This window comes from Macaca mulatta, chromosome 8 (genome assembly GCF_049350105.2).
Source record: "Macaca mulatta isolate MMU2019108-1 chromosome 8, T2T-MMU8v2.0, whole genome shotgun sequence".
In the NCBI taxonomy this organism is placed as follows: Eukaryota; Metazoa; Chordata; class Mammalia; order Primates; family Cercopithecidae; genus Macaca; species Macaca mulatta.
The window spans coordinates 85104580-85129035 of record NC_133413.1 but is presented as its reverse complement, the minus strand read 5'-3'; positions in this window follow the sequence as shown (position 1 = coordinate 85129035).

The following is a 24456-nucleotide window of genomic DNA, read 5'->3' as shown; positions in this document are numbered from 1 at the left end:
ACACACAAGTGAGAGGAAAAAGACTGCTCTGTTCCCTTTTCTTTTGATCTCCACTCAGTTTCAGTTAGTCAGTAAACAGCTTTTTAACTGTTTAGTGTACCAAGAATTATGGAGAGTTAAAATGCAAAATGAATGTTCATGAAATTAAGGACAAATACAAGGATGATCTTTTTGCTTTGATCAGCTAAGCAACTACAAAGACAAATCTCCAGGTAAAGAAGCAGCAGTGGTGTGCTCCATCTACAAAAGGAAGGATGAGAACTAAATTGCTGTGGAAAATTCTTTCAATGTGGGGAGAAAGAGGCAGAGAGAACAGACTAAATTGACTTTTTTAGTGTCTGAATTAATGAGAAACTGTGTAACTATATAAAATGAATGTCAGAGTCTCGCACATAATAGGCACTCAATAAATAATACAGAAAATAAATGCTATATTATTAGCTTCTCAATTACTTCTCATTATACCACTCATTGCCTCCAGACTGCTATGATTGTTGGCTCAAACTACCTCCCACTGGAACTCTAGCTCCCCTTAACTCCCATAGTGGTTTCAAGTTCTGTTTCTACCTGTCATACAAAATCAATCTTTTACAACATGATAATAATTCCGTTATGTGAAAGAATCCACGCTTGCTAGGCCAGTGCTGCAAAACATCCTCTCTTCTCAATTTTACAGAAGCAGCAGCTAAAGCATAGAAAGGTGAAGTAACTTAGTGAGAAAGGTGGAGTAACTCAGTGATATGGTTTAGCTGTGACCCCACCCAAATCTCACCTTGAATTGTAATAATCCCCATGAGTCGAGGGTGGGGCCAGGTGGAGATAATTGAATCATGGAGGTGGTTTCCCCCATACTGTTCTTGTGTTGGTGAATCAGTCTCACGAGATCTGATGGTTTTATAAAAGGGAGTTCCCCTGTACAGGCTCTCTTGCCTGCCGCAACGAAAGACGTGACTTTGCTCCTCATTCACTTCCTGCCATGATTGTGAGGCCTCCCCAACCATGTGGAACTGTGAGTCAATCAAGCTTTTTTCCTTTATAAATTTTCCAGTCTTGGGTATGTCTTTGTTAGCATCATGAGAACAGACTAATACACTTAGCTAAACAAGACTCAAAGTTAGTAACAGGTACAGTAAGGCTTTGAATTCAGATCATGTAAATCTAAAGCCTCTGATTTTTGTGCTACAAAATGATTATCATCCCTGATATTCACGGTTCTTTTTGCTGTGAACATTCTAGGCTCTCTCCTGCCTTGGGAATTTTGCACTGGCTAATTTCTTTGCCTAGACCACTCTTCCTGAAGTGAGCTCGGAGTTTGCTGTTAAGCTGAAATAATCAAAAAGACGAGAATCCAGTTTTAAAGAGTTTTATTCAAGCTCTAAGTTGACAATGGCCATTAAGGTAATACAGACTCCAAAGGAATAGGGGCAGTGCTCTGGCAACTGAAAAGTTAGGTCTTGTTTATATAGGCAGAAAACAAATAAATTTAACAGGATTACAATATGTTTTCATAAGGCTAGTTTATGAGTTACCACAATTTGATCAGTTACAGTTGTTTTTCTTTTCCTTTCACAATCTAAACGTATATTTAATATTCCACCTTAGACAATGTTGTCAGAGACATTGGAATCAGAACCACTCCATCTTAAATAGGTGCTGGGTAAAATGAGACTGAGATCTACTGGGCTGCACTCCCAGATGGTTAATGCATTCTAAGTCACAGGATGAGACAGGAAGTCAACACAAGACACAGGTCATAAAGACCTTGCCGATAAAACAGGTTTTCAGTAAAGAAGCTGGTCAAAACCCATCAAAACGAAGATGGCAATGAGAGTGATCTCCAGTTGTCCTCACTGCTACATTCCCATCAGCATCATGACAGTTTACAAATGCCATGCAATGTCAGGAAGATACCCCATAGGGTCTAAAAAGGAGAGGCATGAATAATGCACCCGTTGTTTAACATATCATCAAGAAATAAACACAAAAATGGGCAACCTGCAGCCCTCGGGACTGCTCCGCCTGTGGAGTAGCCATTCTTCTATTCTTTTACTTTCCTAATAAACTTGCTTTCACTTTACTCTATGGACTTGCCCTTAATTCTTTCTTGTGTGAGATCCAAGAACCCTCTCTTGGGGTTTGGATCCAGACCCCTTTTCTGTAACAGTTTGATAATGATAAGGTCTTTGTGTAAGAGACGTAAGAGGGAAGCTAATCTATACTAGATATGTTAACAGTGAAGAGGGCAGGGTCTTCTTCTCTTGCACCCTGTATTCTTTTAAAACATTTTTTAAAACTGTAGGTAAGAAAAGGCTAATCTATCATTAGAAAAATGAGGGTCACAGCTTCCCAGGTTACAGCTGCAGAGGGGGTAGCTGTCTGTCAAGTGACTCAGGTCCCATAATCACATTCCTTTAAGGCTCATTCACATGCTACCTTAAAATTTCTCATGAAAAGTCACTTTCTCAATGAGGCCAACCCTCACAACCCTTTTTAAAATGGTAATGTCCCACACTGTACTCATGCTTTAATTTATTTCATAGCACTGATCAACTTCTAATATATTATATAATTTACCAGTTGTATTTGGGGTTCATCTTCTTATACTACAGCAAGGGTTTTTCACTCTTTTGTTCATCGATATATTCTTTTTTTTTTTTTTTTTTTTTTTTTTTTTTTTTTGAGATGGAGTCTCACGCTGTTGCCCAGGCTGGAGTGCAGTGGCGCGATCTCGGCTCACTGCAAGCTCCGCCTCCTGGGTTCACGCCATTCTCCTGCCTCAGCCTCCTGAGTAGCTAGGACTACAGGCACCCGCCACCGCGCCCGGCTAATTTTTTGTATTTTTAGTAGAGATGGAGTTTCACTGTGGTCTCGATCTCCTGACCTTGTGATCCGCCCGCCTCGGCCTCCCAAAGTGCTGGGATTACAGGCTTGAGCCACCGCGCCCGGCCCTGTTCATCGATATATTCTAAGCACCAACGACAGTAACTGGCAACCATGGTTCTCAGCCAAGATACCTGGCTTGGCCAATAGAGCAACCCCTCTTGGTCAAGCTCCCTTGTAAAGAATACAACCTACACAATTGAAATACCATAATCATATCTGTTGAATAACTTAATGTTTAAACCAAACTTGTCCAACTTGCCTTATTTTGTTGTTGCTCTGTTTTGTTTTGTTTTAGGTTTTTAGTTTCTGTCTCTAGTGATAAGTAGAAAAGAGGGATGAGGAAGGGTCTTTACTGGCCCAACTGGAAACAGAAACTAAGAACTCTGACTGTATTCTCTCCCTAGGAAACTCATAAGTCACATCCTCCTTAGGCTGCTATGATTGTTATATGCTCTATAAAAACATCACCACCCCTTCAACTTCAATAAATTGTTACCAGTCCTATTTCTTACAGAACGTAAAGTTAATCTGCTTTCTTCACCTACATGATCATGTGATGTCAGTCATGTGACAACAACCCTAAAACTACTCCCAAAGCCTCAAAAAAGTCCTTCATTGTCTAAGCTAAGTATTTCACAACATTGTTTTGAGCAAAGCTCTCATCTTCTTTCCCCTTTAAAGGCAAGGTAGTTGGCCATTATCTTCCTTTAAGAGTGTTGTTCAAAAGTAAAACCATAAAATATCTATTATCTCCAGAAGATAATAGATTCTTCCAGTGGGCAAAACAAACTAAAAGAAACTTTTTTTTACAACATCGTCCATCACTGTAAGTAATTCCTACATATGTTGAGCACATAAAAGCTGCAACTTCATTCTGTTTACTACTCGAAAAAGGGAGATTCTTATGCAAATTAATCAGTTAAAAAGATGTTAATTAATTAGAATGCAGAAACATTGTGAGAATCAGTTTAAAATGTGCCACAATTTCTCACTTCATGCTCAGTAGTACACATAATTATTGACAACAACCTAATTACAATAAAAGTTCTGACATCTGTGGTGAGTCCTGAATTGAACAACCTAACAGTTATATAAAAAGTCTTTTAACAATCCAGTTTATTTTGACTAGTTATACTTAGGCTTGAAGCACATATGCCTCCAGAAGTACCTGTAAATAATCAAGAGGCAACAAGTGTGGCTCATGAGATCAATATTTCCATGTACATCTATGAAATCTCTGCGACTGAAAATATTATTTTCTCTGAGTGCTTGCAGATTCTGCTTCCATGAATCCTAGCATACTGCAGCTACCTCCAAATTTTCTCGTAGCTTCTAGTCCTCTACCCATTCTCTATATGGCACTCAAAGAAACATTTCTAAGATGAAAACCTTACCGTTTTGCTCCTGATATGGTTTGGATCTGTGGCCCCACTCAAATCTCATGTCAAATTGTAATCACCAATGTTGGAGCTGGGGACTGGCTGGATCATGGTGAAACGGGAGAGTTCCCTCATCCCCTTACAGGAAGTTGACAGGGGTGTGGCTCACATGTTTGGTTACCAATGCTCAAACCCCTGATGGGAGAGGGAGCATGCAGATGGGCAGGTGCAGGAGTCGGGGCAAGTGCTTCGGGCTCTGACTCTGTGATACTGTCTAGGGGTGGGTGCCTGCAACCCCAGTGTTACAGTGCGCCTTTAGTCTTGCCATCCACAGACAGCTTAAGTGTTAACCAGTTCAATGGACCCTCTGCCTTTTCACAAGGGAGGAGGGCTAGTGTGACAAAAGCTCAATCCTGAGCTTTTGTCCAGCATCCCAGAAGAATTGGGTCACATGTGAGCTTGAAGGATGAATATAGGGTTTTATTGAGTAGTAGAGGTGGTTCTCAGTGAGATGGATGTGGAGCTGGAAGGGGGATGGAGTGGGAAGATGATCTTCCCCTGGAGTTTTGGTCATCCAGTGGCCAAGCTCTCCAACCACCTCCAGCTGAGCTCCTCTTGGTGTTCAGACATTCCTTCTCTTCTCCCTTTCTCTGCTACAGCATTCCACTGTTTGTCTTTGTTTCCTCATCTGCTTCTGGAACCTGGGCTCAGACTTTATGTGGGTAAAGGATGGGGGTGCATGGCAGGCCAAAAATGCAACTTTTTGGGTGTGAAAACAGAAATGGCTGTTCCCACTTAAGGCTGTGGGTCTTCAGGCTTGAGGGTGGTGCCTTTGCTGGGGAACCACTTTCATCTACTCAGTATTTCCCTGTCTCCTGTCCATATTAGTGGGGGTCATTTCTCATGGTTTAACACAACCCCCTTTGGGGCTGTCATCATGATAGTGAGTTCTCGTGAGATCTGTCTGTTTAAAAGTGTGTAGCACTGGCTGGGTACAGTGGCTCATGCCTGTAATCCCAGCACTTTGGGAGACCAAGTGGATCTTGGTCTGAGGTCAGGAGTGGGTGGATCACCTGAGGTCAGGAGTTCGAGAGCAGCCTGGCCAACATGGTGAAACCCCATCTCTACTAAAAATACAAAAATTAGCCAGGTGCCTGTAATCCCAGCTACTCAGGGGGCTGAGGCTGGAGAATCACTTGAAACTGGGAGGCAGAGGTTGCAGTGAGCAGAGATCACGCCATTGCACCCCAGCCTGGGTGACAAGAACAAAACTCCATCTAAAAAAAAAAAAAAAGTGTAGTACCTCCCTCACTTTCCTTCTGCTCCATTCATGTGAAGCACCAGCTCCCGTTTTGCCTTCTCCCATGATTGTAAGTTTCCTGAGGTGTCCCCAGAAGCTGAGCAGATGCCTGCATCATGCTTCCTATACAGCTTGTAGAACCATGGGCCAAACCTCTTTTCTTTATAAATATAAAAGAAAACCTCTTTTCTTTATAAATTACCGAGTCTCAGGATTTCTTTATAGCAGTGTTAGAACATACTAATATGGCTTCCTTACTCAAAGTCCTTCAAATGCTTCCTAGTTTTTTTTTGCTTTGTTTTTCTATACGATAAATCCTAAACCCCTCAAACCACTGACTAGGCCCTGGTTGATACAACTTATTAGTCCGATTCCCTTTACACACAGGCTCCACAAGCCATCAGTTCTAGAAAAATGTCATGTTCTTTTTGTCTCTAGACCTTTGCCTAAACTACTACATCTGCCTAGACTATCTTGTCCCCACCCTACTCTTATCATCCCCCTTGACAGCTAATCTCTCTCTATCTTTAGGTCTCAGCTGGGGCTTCACTCTCTCCTGACGACCCCAAATCTGGGTTCAGTGTCTCACTTCTTTCTGCCAGGATACCCCATACTTCTATTATCACAGCCCTCTTTATATTTTTAAGTTCACCACTCTGTATCCTATAGCAGATCATGAGCTCAATAGGGAGAAAGTGTATTTCTATTTCAACAGTGAACCTATAGAACCTAGCAATATACTTAATAATATATATTGACGGCCGGGCGTGGTGGCTCATGCCTATAATCCCAGCACTTTGGGAGACTGATCACCTGAGGTCAGGAGTTCGAGACCATGCTGGCGAACATGGGGAAACCCCGTCTCTACTAAAAATACAAAAATTAGCCAGGTGTGATGGTGGGCACCTGTAATCTCAGCTACTCGGGAGGCTGAGGAAGGAGAATTGCTTGAACCCAGGAGGCGGAGGTCGCAGTGAACTGAGATCTCGCCACTGTACTCCAGTGTGGGTGACAGAGAGAGACTCTGTCTCAAAAATAATAATAATAATAATAATAATAATATATATTGACATAATCAATGACAGATGACAAAATAGAGGGAAAAAATTCCAAGTTCACATAATTCATAAAGTATCCTGCCACTCAAACTCAGATCTGTTCCAAAGTCCACGTTTTCACTACAATATATGACTGAAATAAATAAATTAATACCCCAGGATGGCACTGGCTATTAGTGGACCAATCCTCAGAGATTGCAAACAGAAATCTATACAGCAAGGAAGGGGAGAGACAGCCCACAAAGCAGGTGGTGGTGTCTGAATTTTCAGCATGTGGAAAAACAAAGTCTTAACAAATGACCCAGGCCAGAACATAGAGTTTAAGAGAACCAACAGGCGGAGGTCCCAGGGGAGGTTATAGTTGGGTATATCTTGATGCGGAGAGTTGCACCTCGGCTACTAGATTTGAGTTCAGAGCCAGGACACAAATGCTTTTTGGAGAGCAGCACATATCTCTAGTCTTAGAGGAGCTGGGGTCTTAGGCACACTTTCAAAGAAGGAATCTGAGAACAGAGAAACATAGAAGAACTATTCACAGTAGCAAAGACATGAAGTCAACCTAGAGGTCCGCTAACAGTGGGCTTCATAAAAAAAATGTGGTACATATACACCATGGAATACTACGTGGATATAAACAAAAAAAATCATGTCCTTTGCAGGAACATGGATGCGGCTAGAGGACATTATCCTAAGCAAATTAATGGAGGAACAGAAAACCAAATACTACATGTTCTCACTTAAAGTAGAAGCCAAACATTGAGTACACGTGGACACTGAGACGGGAATAACAGACATCAGGGCCTGCTTGAAGGTGGGAGGAGAGTGAGAATCAAAAAACTACCTATCAGGTACTATGCTTATTACCTGGGTGATAAAAAGCCCTGGAACACACGATTTACCCATGTAACAAACCTACACATATACCCCTTGAACCTAAAATAAAAGTTGAAATAAAAAATAAATAAATAAAATTGAATTAAAAGAAACAGGGCAGAGACCAAGCGATGAAAACCTATAAAGAAAGGATTTGGTGACTAGAGCACACCTTTCCTCCCTTCTAGTTACAGTATGTGTTTTCCTGACTTGTACCCCTATTGAATGTCTGGTATGTGTTTGTATTTGAGTACCTTATTTTATCATTGTTTACATAATTCTCATTATTTCTGTTTATAAATTTCATATGTATTCAATCTTTAAAAACACGTGTATGTGTATAAATGTAGACATACTTAGCACATTAAAAGCCCAAATAATCTTACCACTGCCATCACTAGCCCCTTCTGAGATGAGCATTTCTCAGAGTTGAGAGGGAATTTTTCCAGGCTTATTATATGCAAATAGTAATATGTAAAATGTTCACAGTGGATTTGTGCAATGCAGACTATTTACAACTGGCTTTTTTCACTAAAAAATGTGACTTGAATATCTTTTTCCATGCCTATACTTAAAAAAAGCTACCTCACTTTTAAAACCTCCAAAATTACATTATATTTAACATAGTTATTTTGCCTTGAATTTTTCAGAAACAAATACTTTTCTCATTCATCTCCTTAGCTCTTTGCAGAATGCCTGTCACATAAAAAAAGCTCAATGATATAAATAATTTTTACTATTTGTTGACCTGTAAACACAACCCAAGTGCTGAAACATGTGCATCATCTAAAGCTCTCAAACCCTGTGAGGGGTGTATTACCATTTCCACTTTCAAGTGAAGAAAATTTCATGTTAAAAGATTTAATCAAATTGCCTGGTAGTGCAGTGCTAGATGGCAGCCTTAGAACTCAGGTCTGACTCCCAAGACACAACAAATATAAATTGAATAAATGCATAGATGAGTCTCCATTTGTACAAATGCATGTCAGAAACCAAGTGTCACACCCTATATAAATCCTTCAAGAATGAGAAAAATCATTCAAGGAGCAGAAGAAAAGCAAATGATAAATACAGAGCTGAGAAAGTACCTGAGAGGGTAGATGGTGACCAGAGCAAAGGGCACCTGGAAGAAACGATGAAGGGGAATAAAGAGACAGGTTCTACTCGTGGGGGTGTGTCAGACTGAGGAATATATCAGTGTACAGTCACTGTGGACCGTGATTACGATGTGACATAATCCATCAGAACAGTGCTCAGGAACAGACAGTGGGGAGTTAAGGCAGAAGTGATATCAGGTGCAGATAATAGTTTTGTCATAATCCAGGAAAAAGGAAAAGAAGAACTGAGCAAGATAGAGACATCAAGAATAAAGAATAAGGGTTCAGCATGGGAGATTCGTAGAACTAAAATTAAGCAATGCAGCTGCTGGTTGGATGTGAGAAATACAAAGGCCAAAATGTTGGTAAGAATTTGATGTCAGAGATAAAGTAGGACCATGAACCAGTATGACCAAGAGGAGGAGAGGGGTCAAAAGGAAGATGACAAGTCCAATTTTGAACATTTTTATTTAATGTATGAAGAGCATCTAGGTGAATTTCAGAGGGAAAGAGAAGGCCAAATTGTTCACCAATATGCCATATCTTATTAAACAAAGCTGCAAATATTTACTGGATTCCTACTCTAGGTGAATCCTCTGCTAAGTGTCTAAAGTCTGGGAGAAAAACTGAGTTAAGCAGGTATTTAGGATCCCTGCAAAAGGTAATTGCTAAAGGCAATAAGAGCTGAGAGGAATGAGCATTAAACAATTTCCATCATTCTTGGTATCTCGAGAAAGAAATCTGGAGAACAAAAGTATCAGAGAATGGGAAAGGGCTCAGTGTTACTGAGCTCTCCAATCTTATGATATCAGAAGACCCTGACCTTGTTTCACTCCTATTCAGCTTTGTTATCAATGCTTAGAGTGAAGGCACTGAAGACAGCTTATCACATATGGAGCTGTTCCTTAGTTTGGCAGGGTGGAATAGGGCTGGAAAAACAATATTCAAAATTATCTCAAGCAACTAAAATAATAGAAGCCCAAGAGATAAATGTTTAGAAACTTTGTTTGGTAATATTTTATATAAAAAAATCAACCTGAGATTTTTACTGAACCCCAAGTTCAATAAAAGCCAAAATATAAATCAAAATAAAAATTAAATTTTGGAATCTTGGCCAAAAAAAAAATTATATTCTTTACTAGTCAAGAAACATCTGAGTAGTTTAATGAATTTTGAATATTCAGTTTTACATGGAAACTGGCAAACTTGAGACAAATAAGTGATGTGAAGAATTACATCACATTTAGAAGAAAGAAAAAAAAAAGACTTGGAGAACTTAAGAGGATTTAGCCCAGGAAAGACTCAAAGGAGTAAGGAATAGAATGTTGTCTTAGGTATTTAAAAGGTAATAATTTGGAGAGTAAGTAGTTTTGTCCAAAGTGGTCCAGAAACCAAAACTGGAAGCAATTAGTAGGTATTACTAAGAGGTACATTTCACTCTACTTAAGAAATAGCTTTCTAAAAAGAACAGCTGTTTAATGGAATGGACTGTTAGATAAACAAGTAAATTCCACTTGCCTGAACCTGTCAAGTATCTACAGACACTGTGGAAGAGAACTGTGTATTAGTGGGGAGGTTGATTTTGATAACAACATCTTTAAGATTTGATGACCCTGCATTCTGTAGATCAGTAATGACTTTACACATGAAAAAAGATGCATCGAATCAATACAATAGAGTGAAAGAGCTAGAATTTAGAATCTGGGATCTTGGATTTGAATGTTGATCCTGTCCATTGTGAGTTATATAATTTTACCAAAACTCATTTTCCTTATGTAAAAATGGTAATGATAATGTCTGCCCTACCTCATCCTTACAAGAAAATTAAGTGAGATGATGTATAATGAAGCACTCTGTATAAGTTGCTAGTTTTTATTACTAAATAATCATCAAAAGTTAGCCTCAAATCTCCTGATCAGGAAATTGAAACCACTCTGCCCTCATTAAACTTATATTCTGGGGAAAATTGGTTTCTTCTATTTTGTTCAGACCAAGCATCTTAAGACATAATGTAACATGATTTCAGGCATTAATTAAAACCTTGTGTCAATTTTTTTTCCTATAAATAATTCAGAATCTATTTCTTAATTTTGCCTATTGCTAAAAATCCTTCTTTTTTATAACTTATTGCTACAAAAAAGAATCATATGTAACATCCATTATGTGTATGTGAAGAGTTCATATTGTAGAATTTATTTTTTCTCTACCAGTAAGTATCACATTTTGCCATTTATTCAGTTTTAGCTTTGGTGTTTTATAATGTTCTTATAAAGATCAGTTCTCTGACACAGTGCTGACTTGAAATTACTCTGCTTTTTCCTCTTTCCTTTAGAATTATCTTGCTTCTCTAATGTTTTCCAGACTGGAGTAGCTTTTCAGAAAAAAGAGAGAGGGCCCCAATACTGATTTGTTCATGGCAGAATCCAGCAGCCACGACCAGGACTGAGATGCAAGATTTTTGCATATGCTTTCTCTGGCAAACGCCAACATTTTTTTCACTATTTCCAGTGTCCAATCTGCTTGCCAATTATTTCTAATATACTGCTGTCTGGTTTACCTGTGAATTACAAACAGTACTATATTTTAACATGTGAGACAAACGACAACTTCCACCCCCAAGCTGATCAAGCATTTAGTTTTCTATTTGAAAGCTCCAGAATAAAAAGGAATTTGAGAGCATACTGTGTGTCAGTATCAACCAAATACCCAATTGCTTTAGTGCTTATCCTGAAAGTGGCCAGACCGAATCTGACAATTGGAAATTGCAGAAAGAGTAAAATTATTTTCACAATTCAAACTGAAATCAAGGTGTTAGTTTGTAGTTTATTTCCAGGAAAGCACAGTTAACCAGGTGTGTGTGTGTGATTTCTATACTTTGGGGAATTTAGGAGTTCATATACCTAGATTCTATTCCAAGCTCTACCGCGTAACCATATGAACTTGTGTACATAAATTGACCCCTCTGCATCTGTCTCATGTATATAGTGTGAACTCACCATAGTGAGTTAGATTACTTATAAATTACCCAGCAGCTCAGATTGTCTAAAGTTTGCTTTCATTAGGATTCTTTGACACCACACTAAAGATTAAAATGTAAGTAATCATGTCAAGTTAATAATCTTTTATCTAAATAAGCCAGATTTGGAAGTAGGAAAAAAGAAAGAGAATTGTTTTGGGGTTGGCACAAGTCAAAATGAAGTTGAATACAGGGAATTTAAACCGTAGGAAGTAAACCAAATAACTGGTTCAAAATATGCAGGAGAAGCTTGTTTGTCTACTTAAATTTGTCAAGAATTTGCGAATGAGATCATTGTGGATAAGCACCAGTGAAAAGGTAACAGTCTGATCGATCTGTTTACCAGCTCATTCACAATTGTAGACTGACAAATACTTGTCAAGGACCTGACACTGATATCACAGGGGAAATAAATATGTTTATTTAATTAGTTACTTAAGCTTAAGCCCAAGATGTTTCCCTTGCCTCTGAAAATAAGTTGTTTATTCATTGTCCATTATTAATCAAAGAATTATTTTTTAAACCGTAATTTATACTATTTTAATTAAAAAGTGGCAGTGTTCACAAAGTACTTATTATAAAAAATACAAAACATTTTTTAAAGTTAGGATTAAATAGCAATGTCAAAGATTCTATAGGAACTCTGGCCTCTCATCTTTTGGTATATTTAAAAGATAGTGTAACAGATAGAATTATGCTTCATTTTTATAGGCTATATACTCTTTGGGGAAAAAGTAGGTCCTTGAATTAAAAAACTAGAAAAACAAGTTATTCTCAATATGTGCAAATGGGCCAAAAATGACCTAATTTCTCCATAAAAGAGTTCAGTACTAGTATCTTCTAAATGATTTGCTTGTAAGAAAAGACAGCCCTTTTTTTACTTTTCTTACTATTGTCTTTTCTGAATATTTAAAATATAAACTGTCTTACAGCTGCAAATGTGGAATATATCTATAATGTCTAATCCCAGAAGCTGGGAAAGAGTTTTAAATAAGAGGTAATACTTTTTGATAAATACATCTAATATTTTTCCCCTCACCAGCATTGCAAATTTATGTACTGAAATAATCACATCTATAAATTGCTAATCTAAGAACTGAGTTACCCAAGCCAATAACAACAAAAATCAATTTTATGCCAAATAAAACAGTTCTCCCCATAAAAGAAACTGTGCACATGAGTGACAAACCATGTCTCAGTCAGTGCTTCCTGCTTTCAGATGTTGGACAATAAAAGGTACTGATATACTGATTCTTTCTGAAATAAGAAATCATGAAACTGTTTAATTATAAGATTACTTTGTAATATATTTAGAATATGTAATGGTGTAACCACCCGAGGGGTCTACCTTGCCTGCTGCCTAGACAGAACTGATTTCCCAGGACAGGGGAATTGCAATGGAGAAAGAGTAATTCACACAGAGCCAGCTATGCAGGAGACTGGAGTTTTATCATTACTCAAATCAGTCTCCCCACGCATTTGGGGATCAGTTTTTAAAGATAATTTGGCGGGTAGGGTCTTGGGAAATGGGGAGAGCTGATTGATCAGGTTGGAGATGGAATCATAGGGGGACGAAGTGAGGTTTTCTTGCTGTCTTCTGTTCCTGGGATGGTAGAACTAGTTGAGCCAGATTACCAGTCTGGGTGGTGTCTGCTGATCCATTGAGAACAGGGTCTGCAACATATCTCAAGTACTGATCTTAGGTTTTCCAATAGTGGGGTTATCCCCAGAAGCAATCTGGGGAGGTTCAGACTTTTGGAGCCAGAGTCTGCACAATCCCTATATTGTAATTTCAAATCTTGTAGCTAATTTGTTAGTCCTGCAAGGCAGACTGGTCCCCAGGCAAGAAGGGGGTCTCTTCAGGAAAGAGCTGTTATCAATTTTGTTTCAGAGTCAAATCATGAACTGAATTCCCTCCCAGAGTTAGTTTGGCCTACATCCGGGAATGAACAAGGACACCTTAAAGTTCAGAAGCAAGATGGAGTCGGTTAGGTCTGATTTCTTTCACTGTCAAAATTTCCTCAGTTACAATTTTGTAAAGGTGGCTTCAATGGTAGGCTCCACTTGCCCCATAAAAGGGTTTTTTTTTAATTTTTAAAATTAATTGTACATAGTTTGGGGTATCACATTTCCTGTATCACATACATGTGATATTTTGATATCTATATACAATGTGTAATGATCAAATCAGGGTAAATGGCAAATCCATTACCTTAAACATTTATGTTTTCTTTATGTCAGGAATATTGCAATTCTTGTAGCTATTTTGAATGATAGAATAAATTATTGTTAACTATAACTTCCCTACTGTACTATCAAATACTAGAACTTATTTCTTGTATCTAACTGTATTTTTGTACATGTTAACCAACTTCTCTTTATCCCTCTCTCCCTTCTTTCCTTACCAGCCTCTGGTAGCCACCATTCTGCTCTCTAACCCTATGAGATCTACTTTTTTTATTCTGATAAAAAAATTATATTTGGAAAATACTTATGTCATCTGCTATATGCTTTCGACTGTGCACTTCATTTAGACTTCTAGAAGTAAGCTGAGTGTTTTCAATAGAAATAAAAGGTAGAGTAGTAAAGAAAACAGGATAACTTACATTTTCACCTGTCTTAAAGAATAATATATTTGAATATATTTGATCTAAAATAAATAAAAAACTCACTACCCCACGTGTTGGCATTTTATTATCAGTCTAAAGCCAGTTCTGCGAAATACAAAACCATTTGATCAGAGTAGGGCCACTTAGCCTAGTTCATGTAAAGCCATTTTAATAACCCTTGAGCAGAGGGGTCAATTCCTAATTACTGACATATAAACCAGCAACAAATATATATCCACAATGAATATATTTCAGTGTGGAGGTTCTGTTGCTATGAAGCAAACAGAATTTCAATCAATTTTGAAAGAAACTGACTTCCTCACCAATCATTACGTTAGTCAAGGTCAATCAATGCCTTTTCCAGCTCTAGTCTCCTGTGACAGTGGGCACAGGTGGCTCTAACTGGTACTGCTTTTCTAGGGGGCAGCTTCTAAAACAATTCCAAAACAAAGACACTGAGAATGAATTCACTTTTAAACTACTCAGAAATGGTATTTAAATTCACCAGTATTAATGTTTTTTAGCACTCTCCAGAGTCTTCCTGTATTTCGGTTATGTAATCGTTACATAGTAAAACTATTCCATGTCATGATTCAGGCATGAGAAGTGAGAAAAATCTCTTAAATCATAAATTGAAACTTAAGAGCCGAAATGTTCTTAAGACAATAATGTGGAAGACATTCCTCCTTTGATTTACAATGGATATGCCCCTAGCTGTTTGGGGATTCTGTTTAGACTTCAGAAAAATATTAGAACATCGTTGAAATCTTCGTTCCCTCCAATCTTCCAATTGAAAGAACTTCTACTTCTTTCAGGTATAAGAGGCAGATAAGATGGTGTCATGTTTGTGGACTCAGAGGGGAAAAAGACCTATAGTACCTTGACAATTCATATCCTATGCATAGCCACAATTTTTAAATGAAAGTATATCTGAAATTTAAAGAAGTATATGACACAGCCCCTTTTTTCTAACTCAGTGGAGAACACCCTATCTCCAAAGTTCCTCTAAGCAGATGCCAGGTCAGAATTAGTAGATGCCAAGCTTCCTAAAAGCAGGGGCTGTAGCTTGTCTGTTTATACTGCCAGGGCTCAGTACAAGGTCGGTTACCTTATAAATACTCAGAAAATATTCATTAAGTGAATGAACATATGGATAAATATTACTGTACTTTAATTTCAGAAAGTAGAAAGAGAACTAGCCTATCCTCACTGACTTACTGGGGTAAAGCAATCCTCAGAACATAAATGTGAGGTCCATGCACATGGAGAGCAATCTTCTACTCTGAGAGACTGGAATCTAGTGAACAGTACTGTATTGCTGCACTTCAGGTCTGTATTAGTCTGTTCTCATGCTGCTATAAAGAACTGCCTGAGACTGGGAAATTTATAAAGGAAAGAGGTTTAACTGACTCACACTTCCACATGGCTAGGGAGGCCTCAGGGAACTTACAATCATGGCAGAAGGGGAAGCAAACACATCCTTCTTCACATGGCAGTAGGAGAGACAGAAGTGCCAAGCAAAGTGGGAAAAGCCCCTTATAAAACCATCAGATGTTGTGAGATCTCACTCACTATCACAAGAACAGCATTGTGGTAACTGTCACCATGATTCAATTACCTCTCACTGGGTCCCTTCCATAACCAGTGGGGATTATGCGAACTACAATTCAAGATGAGATTTGGGTGGGGACACAGCCAAATATTGAAGTCTTTCATATCGAAGTCAGAAAACTGAGGTTTTTGCAGTGGTTTTGTGATTTTTGCATCTTTGTGATCTTATGCCAATTATTTAAGCTCTCAGCCTTATTCATCACCTCTGAAATGGGCCCTGAGCAATAACACCCTGACACGTCAGGGTATATTCTGAGTGTCAAGTGAGAAGCTCTGCATTTGTGGACAGTGACAACATTGTCATGACACATACCACACAGTAATGTGCATGTTCACCCTGTTCTTCAGAAAGACAGCTGTGGGGTCCTGCAGATTTTTAAATCATAAGAGCAAATATCCTTACTATGATAATGCTAAGAATGTAAAAATATTGCTTCCATAAATGTTTTTAGCACAAAATTTAGGGCAAAAAAAATGGTTTCCTGGAATTATAAAGATTGTCTCTCAGGAAATACTATTCTAACAGTATTTGCAAGGAAGAAGTTAATATGACTCTTATTATTTATGTAGGAATCTAGCAAAACACTCTGAGACACTAATGTGATACAGCTTAAATAAAAGAACATTTGACTCTTCTAGTATTTTGGCTAAAGGGCATTTTACCCCCAGAATCCCCTTTGGGAGTGATGAGCTTTATATCCCTATTAGAAATGCTGCTGGCAGATGGTCAACTGTCAATCTCCATTAGGGATTATGTGACTGAAGATGAAGACAACCACCTTGTTCAAGGGCATGCCCTCTTTCCAGGAAGACCCATGTCCAATGACTGATTGACACAGAGCCTCTCACCCACCCTGGACAACTCTGAAGAGTCACCCTAGCTTCAGAGCTTCCCAAAGTGTTCACTGAGGCCTCCAGTGGGACTGCCTCCCTGCTTAGCTCCTCCCTCAGCCCAATCCTTCCCTTCCCTTCCACAGCTGTTGATCCCAAGAAGATCCTGAATAAACCCCCTGCATGTTAATCTCCATCTCAGAATCTGCCTCTTGTGAAGCCCAACCTGCAATAACTCTCAAAATGTTTTTTTGATGTTGTTGAAGATTAAATGGAACCCCCCATAAAACACAATTTACCTATATAACAAACCTGCATATGTACCCCGAACCTAAAATGAAAGTAAAAAATAAAAATAAAAAAATAAATGTAACTTCTGCAAATAGAAACTACTGCATATTCCCTAGATAACAAACACTATCTCTTACCTCATTTTTGTAAAGCACTTTGACATCCACAAAGCATTTTCACATTTCTGTTTTATTATGGTCTCTAAAATACCCCTTGAAAGAAGTCAGGGCAAGTAGTGTCACTCCCATATTAAAGATGAGGCATTGAAGCTCGGAAAAACTGAACAACTTAACCAAGATTACCTAAGTATGTAGGTAGGTGGGTAGGTGGTCAGTCAGTCAGTTCATTAGTGGCAAATCTGAAATCTAATCTTCATTTTCTGACTTCTGATCTGGGCCTTACTTGATCATACGTTACTTTTTCTTACAAAAACTTATGTTTGGGGTTCTGATCCTATGCAACTAGTATTTAATGACTCACCCATGAACAATTTTAGGAATTTATTTTAAAATATCTTAAAACCCCTTGCAAAATCTGCCAACATCCTGAAATAATCAAGATACTGCAGTTGGGAATAAGTGTTCTGTGCTTACAGATTATTTCTTTCCAGTTTTTGTTGTTGAAAATCCTGGACTTGTTTTATTTCCTGACTAAGCCTTATCCATAATAAAGTGCCTAGTACATACAGGATACATTTCGAAATTTAAAAAATGGAAAATAATGTTTCTTTTCTCTATTTTGTGAAAAGTTAACCCAGGCCCTAAACTTGTATATATGATTGCCCGGCCTCCAAGTAGTTCCATATCTGCTATTTTAATTATACAAACTCCTCCTTAATCTCTTTCTGTGCCACATACAAAACACATGCACGTGCACGCGCACGCGCGCGCGCACACACACACACACAGTTTTCTTTGCAGGAAATAAGCAGTCTTTTGTTTATCGAAATTCCTTTAAAAACCTACTTCTCAGTGAATTGGAAAACTTTTTGTTTCATTTTGAGTTTTTGTTTTCATTTGTGGTTTGCTTTGGTTTTGTTGTCTTTTCAGAGTACTCGTTAACAGGAGGTGGCTTAAATAATAGGCAAACAAGTAGACATTAATCTCAACAATAGCACAAAACGGTCTGGTCATGAATTCTTCACTCTATTAGAATCAACAGTGAACTCTCTTCTCCAGCAGATATCCTGTGGCAAGAAACTTTTTAAAGATAGAATTATCTTGTGCTTGTGAGTTTCAGTGGAGAATCTTTTTTCCAGGAATATTTTTCAAATTCAAAACTCTAATTTGTGCTTGAATTTCTAAAATTCCCAATTTTTCTGAGTAATTCAAACCATACTGGAATATTGTGTGCTCCCTTTTAAAAGAGCAAAAAGTGGGAGAACAAAGTATAATGGTAGTGTAAATACGTACAGCCAGCCATTGTCCTGTAACTAATTTAGAGAACATAAATTGGAAGTGTCCAGGGAATGTGAGGACACCAGCTGGCTAGGGATACAAGAGAGAATCTGGGGTGTTTATGGAGACTGGGGTGTTTATGGAGACTGAAGTACTGTGATGGGATTGAGACATTCCACACCTTTTTCCAGTAATGACACGATTAACACTCTAGTTTTCCGGGCAAAATCTAATCTAATCTAAATCTCTTAGACAGAAGGGGTCTGTTTTCTGACTCTTTTAACAGATGCAGCTTTCAGTCTACACAAGACATAGCTAAAAAATAAAGTTCTTTCATTGTTTCAGTGCCTTAAAGTTTACTTCCAACAAAAACATCTTATTTTAAATGATGTCACTTGTCTTACATTTACTCTAGTGCTTTATAATCATTTGCTGGAAGATCTTGGTAGAGTTAATTATCATGATTATTGAGGTTAAGTAAGCTTTTGGTGTTAATGGCAGTCTTAAAATGATAATTACCTGACAGCCAAGATATCCAGCAAAATTAAATTATTTGCCCTATATACAAAATGCAAAAGAGCATTAGGTCTAGAACACGAGACTCACAAAAGTCTGGGTTTTTATTCAGTGCAGAAGGTCCTAGCTACTCAAAGCACAGTCCATGGACCAGTAGCTTAAGTTAAGACCAGACTTTTTGAATCAGAATCTGCATTTAACAAGCTCCATAGGTAATTTCCATGCGTATTCAAGTCAATAAGCCCTGCATTAGGTCATTTGTCTAATCATATTTATTATAGATAAATGGGTAAGGATCTATATGGTCCTTGTATCATAGATTGGTCTCCTGCTAAAGTTACATTATTAATATGCCATGGCTGCCTCTGAATCACACATGGTCCACAGCCCTTAACTTCAGCTTGTAATCATTGAGATGCTTAAGTCCTACCACCTACATCTGTCCATCAGATTTCCCAGAATATTTGAACCATAAGCACAAATAGGATCTGATATGCAAGGACTCCCAACTTCGGTCCAATATGCTTGCCCATGTTCATTTCCCATCATTTCCTCCTAAAAATTTTATAACCTAACTACAATAGTTTCTATCATTTCTTTAAAAGCCTTGCATCATTATGCCACTATGCCTTTGCTTATACCATTTCCTTCACCTGGAATGATGGTTGCTCCATCCAATTCATCTTTAAAGCCCAGATAATGTGTCACCTGTAAAATGACCCCTGATCTGACCAAGTATAACAGCTTGGTTATCCTGATCATTTAGCATATATTACATTGTACATTTAATTGTTCAGGTCAGTCTCTTCCATGAAACTGCATATTTCCTAAAGACAGGGAATGTGTCGTATGTTTGCAAACACAAGATCTGCCTTAATCATAGATAGCACTCAACGTTATTTGTTAAATTGATTTGAAACTTCATTGTCATAAATTCAAACTAACTGTCCAAATTCTATTGTCAGCATTTGATTACAATAGATTTCTTACAAGACCAATGTATAGCTTGTTGCTATCTGGAGATTTTTAGGAATATGAAATTTTGCACAAGCAGATTTGATACTGAGGCATATAAGAGAGGCCACCAAATTTTGTATTAAAAGAGGAGACTACACAGAAAAGGGGGAAGGTCCCATGAAGCTACCAGCAACTTGACCTTCTCTATTGAGTAAGCTCTACAGTCCTCCAGTGGAACAGGGGCAGGACCATGATCTTTAATAACATTTAAAAAGCAGCAAGTTATAATGAGTAATTTACTAAGGCCATAGTTTCTATCTGGAAAGAAAGCATGGTGTTTGGAGAAGCATATGGGATTTAGAGTCAGAAGGTCTATGTCCTTAGCCCCAGTGACGGGACTTTTTTTTCAATCCTCTTTGGCAGGAAATGGTCTAAGTCAGCCACTGAGCCTCCCATTACATAAACTAAAGGGGATGATAACATCCATCTCACCTATTTCATAGGAATTTTATTAAAATCAAATGAAGTTGCAAGCCAAATCCACCTTGTAAAACAAAATCAATGAGTCTTCACTGAATAATTGCAAAAACACAACTCTGTCCTACATGAAACCATGCCTACAAGTGAACATTTTTATCATTACTAGAAAAGTCACTCTCAAATTTTAAACACAAATGTAGAAATAAAAAAGCTTTTACTAGCTAGCCGTTTTAGAGAGATTTTTAAAAGTATATTTACCCTAGACCTGAGAAACACTTCATATAGTCAGATATTTTCAATGCATGCCCAAGTATTTACTGGTAATTTCATGTCAAGTAGTTAAAAATCTGCAAAAGACACCAGTATTTATTGAGCCCTTAATGTGTGCAAAGCGCCAGGAATATGACAGTGAACAAGATAGTTCACTTCCTGACTTCATGAAGTTTATAGAATAATCGAGATATGCATAAGTAAATAGAATTCTTAAATCCCTATATTTTGTTTTATTTTTACTGGAAAAAAATGAGAAATTTAGTATTGGTACTTCATAAACTGCTAAACTGACAACTAAGTTGCACCAAAAAATCAAAGAGGTGGCAGCCAGAATTATAAAAGTTGCCTAAAGGTCAGCCAGAGGCAGCCACTGCTGACTTTGACTGGCTGTAGCATTCTGAGAGAATTCTGTATTTCAAACACCCTTTCTTACCTGCTTGCTGACTGGTTTCCACGCAATGTATTTGAAAAGATTCAAGAAATTTATGCACAAAAAAGGAAAAAGAATCCACTGCATCTTTTCCTCAGTTTTAGTTCCAGGTCTTCCTCTAAAAAGATGTCTGATGATGTGCGAATCATGTAACTTCCCTGACCCTCAGTTCTCATAAAAATTGTAGTTTTGACTAAATGATTGTTAACTCTCCTAGTTCTAGTGTCTAGTTGTCTTTCTCTTATTTAAATTCAAAGTTGGTGTAGAGAATTCGAAAATTTCAAAGTACTATAATAAATAAAAGATATACAAATCCCAGAACTCACAATAAATTCTAATACCATTATCATAAAGATGATACCAAAAGTATTGCTTCTCAAAATGTGTATCATTCTCTACTTTTATCACAATCACTAAAAATATTGTATTATGGATCCCAAGCCCATTACTTCCAGCAATGCACTGTATGTAATTTCCCAGATAATGTGCAAAAGTGTTTTTTCACCCTTTCTCTAGAAGTATGGGGATAAATGTAATTAATACAAAATGTTTTAAAATAAATAACTTTTTAAAAAATTAATTTAGGCCAGGTGCAGTGGCTTATGCCTGTAATCCCAACATTTTGGGAGGCTGAGGTGGGCAGATCACGAGGTCAGGAGATGGAGACCATCCTGGCTAACATGGTGAATCCTGCCTCTATTAAAAATACAAAATATTAGCCAGGCGTGGTGGCACGCACCTGTAGTCCCTGCTACTCGGGAGGCCGAAGCAGGAGAATCGCTTTAACCCAGGAGGCAGAGGTTGCAGTGAGCCAAGATTGCACCACTGCACTCCAGCTGGGGCAACAGAGCAAGACTCCACGTCAAAAAAAAAAATAAAATACTTTAACTACAAGCAGACCCTGAGGCAAACTGGACAGTCTTGACCTGTGAGGTACCCTCTTACTTCCAATCATGGAAACTATGCATTTTCCAGATGGCATATAAGACCCGATACCTATGTTTTTCTAGAATCCTTTTGCAGTTGACTTTCTTCTTCCTAAGGCCCACGGTGCGTGCATGGTCTCTGACGAACAGATGGCACTTGGCCCCTGGATGAGCTCTTGTACCTGCAAATCTTGAGAGCTTGGAGACAAGCAAGAAAATCCTTTCAGACCCTCTCCGCCACTGTCAGCACCACTTCCCCACCCTTTCACCTTGATCTGCTTGATTTTGTGTTTTTGGGAAAACCCAGTAGCTATTGGTCACTACCTGCTCACAAGTCACTGTAATGCTCCCTGTCTTGTTTCCATCTTGGTTTTCCTTTGTTTAAGAGGATGAAGCCACTTAGGACCCCTACCTGAATGAGATTTGTTTGGTTGAAAGTTGACCCAAAGTGATAAGTGGTTTATTGTAAAGAGGAAAGAGGTCTATAATTAGAAAACCCTGGGGGACTGAGGCTGGTCTCAGGACCATGGAATAGCAGAACACAAATATGCAAGTCAGAGAACTAGCCAAGGGTTTATAATCAAGCTTCTAAACAGGTAGTCTCAATTCAACTTCAAAAATTACTTTATAAAGAATTCAAGTGCCATGAAGGTATGTTTTAACTTGGCTTCTTTGGCTCAGAATAGTGTATATTGGTATCCCTAGTGGCTATCCCCTTCCCATTGTTAAAAACAACATGTAAAAAATCCTATAAAATAGGTAAAACACATTTTAAAGTGCCATTGACTGCTGAGGCAACTCACTTAATATCAACAAGTCTCAGTTTTTGGAAGAGATATTGCCACCCTTTCTAGTCCCTATTAGTCTAGGAAGGATGGCAATACCTCTTCCAAAATCTTCACAAGGAAGTTGTAAGGAATACATGAGATCATCTATAGAAAGCCCTTTGTGAACAATAAATCATGATAAACATAGACTTGTTACATCCATCATATCACTTAGAGTTTTTTTTTCTCACAGATTAAGGTAGTTCAAAAAGGAAGGTAGTTCAAAAAGGAAGTCACTTTCTCTTTATTTTTGCTCCCAAAGAAACCATCAATTGCTTTAAGGGGTTGCTCCCAAAGAGCCTGGAGGTAGAGGAGGGGAGGAGGCAGTTGTTTACTTAGTTTTTTGAAATGTTTCCAAGGAGAATGAAAACTAAAAATTGTGTGTGTCCTTTTTCATTTGCCTTCTGTCTAAATTGGAGTGTGGACAAAGGGCAGCTGCTTTGCTAGATGAGAACATTTGCTGAGCACTATACTGTTGCAGGTGGACAGTGCCCAGTACTCCTCATTAGCTCATGGTTCTGCATCACGTTCTTCAAAGAGCTGCTGAAGCACCCACACACCACCTGCTTGAGGGTGCAGCCAGGGCTGAGTGACATAGTGTGTGCCTCTCCTGCAGGTGCATTCATAAGGAGCCACAGTGTTATAAGAGGCAGAGGACTGAGAAGGTGTTTCCTACAAATGGATCCGAAACACAGCCTGTTTGTATATGTGCAATTCATTGGCTTCTTAGAAACAATCCTTTGCCCAAAGTAACAGTCAATAATCGTGAAAATGTGACTAAAACATGAAACTTTAAAAGTACACGAGGAAAAGGAATATTTCTATTGCTGAGTCCCAGCTGGGTTCGACTTTGGCCTTTCCATATCCCAAATGGTATCCACTCTTTTCAGCATTTTGGCCCTGAGAACAGCTGATGAAGAAGAAATTGATTGAGTTCAGAACAATCCTTCAGATGTCTAGAATAATCAACCACCTTCCATAATTTCAGTCTTACTAACTACATGAGATGGAGTGCATCGAAATCTGATTGACTACTCAACTAGTCCAAATTCCAGTTTGCTGCCATCCACAATGTGCATCCAAAGGTCAGCTAGTTTATAGAAGAGAAGAAGAAATGGGAGATTTATACTCAAAGGATTAAAGTTGATCACTAATGATCACTATTTAAATAAGGACCTGCTGTTACTTATTAAACAAGGAAAGATTTGGAGGCTTCCATTTGTTAATGTCATTCAAACATCTGCTATACACATTCTACCAATGGGCTCTGAGCCACAGAACCGAATTGTGACTGCTGAGAACAGTCAGCGGGGCTCAGTAAATTGCCTTGAGGAAATGTTCTGCCACAAACATCTGTAGTTATTCTTCAGCTGAAAGGCCAATATTTCCAGGGCAGCTGGGTCCCTCTAAGTCAGTGGTTCATAGCCTCAGCTGCACCAGGCAATCACCTAGGAGCTTTAAAAAGTACTGATGTTCATCTCATCCCCAAGACCCCAGGGCTTCCATTTAATTGTTCTGGGGTGTGACCCAGGCACACAGGTGATTCTGATTTTCAGTCTGGTTTGAGAATGCCTGGTCCAAACAGATAGGACTTGGTAACTGGAAGATGTAACCACCAAACCTCCCATATAATTTAATTTGCACAACAAATTTGGGTTCATTTGTTCTGCTGGGTTCAGGCACTTCCCTGGGCAGTGGAAAA